Source organism: Bos indicus x Bos taurus, chromosome 6 (assembly GCF_003369695.1).
Source record: "Bos indicus x Bos taurus breed Angus x Brahman F1 hybrid chromosome 6, Bos_hybrid_MaternalHap_v2.0, whole genome shotgun sequence".
Lineage (NCBI taxonomy): Eukaryota > Metazoa > Chordata > Mammalia > Artiodactyla > Bovidae > Bos > Bos indicus x Bos taurus.
This window is the reverse complement of record NC_040081.1, coordinates 82215557-82221061: the sequence shown is the minus strand read 5'-3', so window position 1 is coordinate 82221061 and position 5505 is coordinate 82215557. Positions and strand designations below refer to the sequence as shown.

At 39.9% G+C, this 5505-nt stretch overlaps 1 pseudogene; it reads right to left on the bottom strand.

Moving 5' to 3' along the window:
- Positions 1–899: 899 nt before the first annotated feature.
- On the bottom strand, positions 900–5076 carry LOC113894632 (annotated as a pseudogene).
- Positions 5077–5505: the final 429 nt, after the last annotated feature.

The window sequence follows — 5505 nt, the reverse complement described above, 5'->3', positions numbered from 1 at the left end:
ACTGATTCCAATTCTTTATTTTCCATGGTTGACTTTTATACACTGAGATGTTATACAAAAGTCACGCGGGGTCAGCAGTCCTGACTTTTATCAAAGTCAGGTGCTTCATACAAATATATACAGAAGTCTTAGGGGTGTTACATCATCTTCTGGCCAGGGGGCCTGCTGACAATTTATGACCCTCTCCTTGTGACAGTAGTCAGTCAACCAGGACACTTATTTCTCCAGGGGTGATTATTTTTGAAACAGACGCCACCCAAATAAAGTTACATTCCTATAGGGTGAGGGTGTAGTGGGTTTTAATTAAGGAAAGACTTTACTTAGCCTAAGGTCTAACGTGATTAATATCAACGGTTAATACTTATTTCTTCTATATATTCATTAATGTGTGTAAGGGCAGGGGATATGGAGACTTAGCAACAAACATCGGCTCAACAAATGAAAAACCCTTCACCAATACAATTTCTAATCAGCCCATTATGCTTATACTAATAGTTTTCTAACTTTTCTAAGGAACCTGTTTTTAGAAGGTTTAAAGCATCTCGTGCCTCTCATGGTTGGGAGGCTGTGAGCAATCACATGTGGCCGGACAAGCCTGTCAGGCAGGCTAGAGAACCTTCAGAGGAGTTTGTAGGTTAAAACACTCTTGTCATGCCCAGGAGTTTTTATTAACTGGAGCTCTAGGTTAACTCCTTCTCTGAAAGAGGTGGTGGGGGACAGCCCCCCGTAAAGTCAGAGGTGTAGGTGGGAGCACAAAGTAGTAAAGCAGGCAGGCTCTGGTTATGGGGGTAGATGCTTGAGGATTTCCAGGGGGACTCCTGAGGCTCGATCCCACCTTTGTGTATGTTGAGCCTCCTTCCTCATGACCTTTGCCACTGGCGGAGTGCCTCACTCTGGCCCCCAACATCTCCCCCTTTTTTATTTCTTAAAACAACCAGATGCAGCTCAGTCATGAGCTTCCGAATGCTCTGCCGAAGAATCCTGATAATACAAAGAAGTATGATTATGAGAAGTAGGATTAGAGCACCAACGACAGCATAGCTAGGGATATTAGAATATTTTTTCCAGAAATAAAGTTAGAGAAGGTATGAAAAAAGTTATTAGCTGCTCCAGTGGCGGTAAAATCCAGTCGAGAGTGTTCCAAGGTCTGTATTTGATTATGAAGTTTCCCTAAGTCCAGGCCAATATCAGAACTATTCCAAACACCTGAGATATGATTTTTAATCTTTTCCCATTCATAATCTGTCTCGTTTACCTTCAAAGATGTCACGCATATCCACCTGTAATCAGCGTGGCATGTCAAATCCATCTTCATCTTTAAAGTCTGTAACTCAGTCCCAGTATGCATAATTGCTTCTTCTAAGGCATCTACTCTCATCTCTAATTTCCTATCTATAGCTTCCTGAGTTGCTAGAGTTAAAGAAACATTTTTAGACATGGTATCAACATATTGGGCAGTATGCACTTGTTGAGTCAATGATATTGCTGCCGCAGTAACAGAACTAATTGCTGCTATTAAAGCTGATATTCCTAAAATAAGTAAGCCCACAAACCGTCATGATCACATTAAATCCTGTAGTTGTTGTAACACAGCAAGACCATAATTGTCATACGAGTGGGAGGTCACCATCACGGGTATCAGGAGATAGTGTGGGCGTCACAACACCACAAAAGAGCAAACATTATATTGAGGGGTCAAACAGGATGAAAGCATACATTGTTCACAAGTTACCACGTTAGGTCCACCTGAATAATTCATGCATACATTAAGTTTGTTGGAATCATTAGTAAAAAGGAAAACATAAGGCGAGGGTAAACAAGCTAAAACAGAATAAGTGGAATCGTTATCTGGGCGAGATACAGAAACGGGGGCAGTAGCAGCAAGGGCTCTCCAAATCTCAGGTTGCCAATAGGTTTTGCTTTTAGCTATATAAGACAGCATAGAAGGAACAAATTGGTTAATATGCCATTTAGTGGCTTGCGTAGGCCAAGGAAGAGGAATCCTATTCCAATTCTCAAATCTGCCTTTAAATGTTATCTTGACCAATGGATCCTCACCCAGATTCGGGTTGCTCCAGTCCTGAATAGTATAATTCCCACCGCCTGGTATCCTATAATCAATCCTTGAACTATAAGTACAAGTTGTCCAAGTCGGATACCTAGTACGGCCATCTATGGTCTTCCACACTTCATCTGAAGGAGCAACCTTATAACACTTTGGATAACCGGGAGGGGGTGTAAAGCGCAGGGTCACATAAGGGTCATGGATCCTGGGCAAGCGGGCCACTAATACCCAAACTACCCGATGACGTAAAGACTGGGAATCTATTTTTGAGGAATCTGTTATAATTATTTTTGTAGAGGCCCCAATGCACCCTTCTTTAGTGGGTGTAATAAAACTCTTTGGATTATTGGGGAAGTTAAAGCAAACAGGAAGATCATCTATTAATCCCCTGAAGGTATAATTAAAATTAATAGGATATTTATCTTTAGTGGAAGAAGTATAGAATCCTCCCAAAAGCTGAGGTTGGTCTGGGTTGACCTGTATAGGTTCATTATTCCAGGAAACAACCTGGAAAGTTGAAGCATCTGGGAGATATGCCCAATACTTAGCTGGAATAGGAGAGGCACTTACCTGGCAGGAAAGAAAGGCAAGCATGGCAATAAACATTTTCTCAGGAGAAGCTGGAGATCCCTGCGAGGAAGTCATTCCTCGTGCCTGGTGACAGAGTTTTTATTTGTCCCAAGTGGGTATGGGGGCATTCCAGGTCGCCTGAGTTAGGCGGCCTGAGATTTTCTGCGGCGCAGGGAATCAGGGGGAGTAGTGTCCCGTATGTGAGGCTGAGACATCTGTTTGGTGGGTGGATCTGTTCCTTGCTCATCCGAGGTCCCTGAAGTCAATTGTCTCGATGTCCGTGGTGTCTCCTGTATTGGCGGGGGAAGCGGAGGCAGAGGGGGCCCCTTCCTCTTGCGAGGTCGCGGCAGCCGTGGAGTCTGGTATCCAAGGGGCTGAGACAATTGTAGTAAGCAGGCAGGCTCTGGTTATGGGGGTAGATGCTCGAGGATTTCCAGGGGGACACCTGAGGCTCGATCCCGCCTTTGCGTATGTCGAGCCTCCTTCCTCATGACCTTTGCCATGGGCGGAGTGCCTCACTCTTGCCCCCAACATACCATAATACATTTAATCATCTTATCTTCTTAGACTTTCCTTAGCTGGGACATTTTCTAAGATACTTTCTCTGTTGATGGTCTAGTAAGTTTTACAGGAGTGCATGTGTGTGCTCAGTCATGTCTGACTCTTTGGGACCCTATGAACCATAGCCCACCAGGCTCCTCTATCCATGGAATTTTCCAGGCAAGAATACTGGAGTGGGTTGCCATTACCTACTCCAGGGGATCTTCCCAACTCAGGGATCAAACCCTCATTTCTTGTATCTCCTGTATTGGCAGGCAGATTCTTTACCCCTGGATTAATGATACTCTGTATTACGTTCCTTAAGTAGGAATTGTATGACTTTTTCTCGTGATTAGGTTGGGCACATGGGTTTGTGAGAAGAAGACTATAAAGTGCCATTTTCATAACATACCAAAAGTGTGTACTATCAACATGATTCTTCTCTTTAAAATTAATCATGATCATGAAAGACCTGATACCAGATTTTTCCACTGCAAAGTTTTCTAGAATTTTTAAGGTTTTTTACATAGATCATCATGTAATTTACAAATAAGACAGTATTATTTTTTTCTTTCCAATTTATATAGCATTCACTTTCTTTCCTTGTTGCAGTATGAAAGGACTTCTGATATGATGTTGAAAGAAAGTAGTGGGAGAGGACATCCTTGGCTTGTTCTCAATCCAAGAGAAAAAGTGAGTCTCATTATTTTTTTAAAATAGTCATTTTGGTTTTATGTTTATTAATTTATTTGCTGTGTCAGGTCTTAGTTATGGCACACAGGCTTCTCTCCAGTTGTGATGCTTGGGCTCGGTAGTTATGAATTGGGTTTAGTTGCCCTATCAGAGACTGGGGATTAAACTGGTGCCCCCTGCATTGCAGCTAGATTCTTAAATACTGGGCCACCAGGGAAGTCCCTGAGTCTATCATTATTAAGTATGACTTTATCTGAAGATCTTGTGATGGCATTCTTTAGCAAGTTGAGAAAGTACTCTTTAATTTCTGGTTTGATGAATTTTTTATCATAAAAAGGAGAGTGCTGTTAAATGCTTTTTACTCTATCAGTTGATGTGATCGTGTATTTTTTTTGTTTTTATTCTTTACCCCGTTGGCAAGGTTTTGTTGCATTAATTTGTTTTTGAATATTGAATCAGACTTGTTTACTTGGGAAAATCTCACTTGGTACTTGATCATAGTGTATATAATTCCTTTTACACATTGCTTGATTTGCCTTGCTAATATTTGTTGAGGATTTTTACTTCTGTGTTCACGAGAATTATCAGTCTGTAGTTTTTCTTTCCTGTAACATATTTATCTGACTTTTAAAATGGTTATTTTAATTAATTTATCTTTTTGGCTACACCAGGTTTTAGTTGTGTTATGTGAACTCTTAGTTGTGGCATGTGGGATCTAGTTCCTGACCAGGGATGGAACTCAGGCCCCCTGCATTGGGAACACAGAGTCTTAACCACTGGACCACCAGGGAAGTCCCATATTTATCTGATTTTGATACTGGGGTAATGCTTCATAAAAAAGTTAGGAAGTTTTTCTTTTGCTTCTGTTTCTAGGAAAAAACTGCAGAATTGGATTTTTAAATTTTTTTTATTTTTTTAAGTTTGGTAGAAATCACCAGCAAAACCATACAGGCTCTTTTTTTTTTTTTTTTTTAAGTTATTAACTATTGTTTCTGTTTTTAAAATAGATATAGGCATGCTTAAATACTCCTTTTCAGGGAGCATTTTTGTCTTGCTACTCTTTCAGCTGTAACCTTAACTGTTACTAGTCTTATTGGTATGTTGGTGAAGTATAAAGAAGATAGTGTTCTATATTCTTCTGATTAAATCTCAGTGTTTTCTTGGGCTTATATACCTTGGCTGTGACCATCAGTAGTGTTTCCCTCCATCTCTTTGGTGGAATAAGAAGACACAAGGGGATGGGAACTAACTTCCCAGAGCTCCACTTGGAATTTGTGTATTAGATGGGGAAAAAAATTGAACAGTTACTAACTAAATTTGTATTTCAAGGTTCTGATCAACTGATGTAGAACTGGTATCATGTAAAAATCTATGATGTTTTTTATCTGCTAATGGAGTCACTAAATTAACACTTACTATATCATTTGAAATAAAAATATGTGAAATTAATTGAGACATTTACAATCTAAATAAAAATAATTTATCCAATGATATGAAAACATACTTTTTACAGGGGTATTATTAAATAGCTTTTATTAAACCAACATCTTATGAATTAAGATGACCTGTGATTTTGCAGCACCTAATGATGATTTAATACTAACTGTACCATAAACAAAGATAAGTTTTTGGAGATT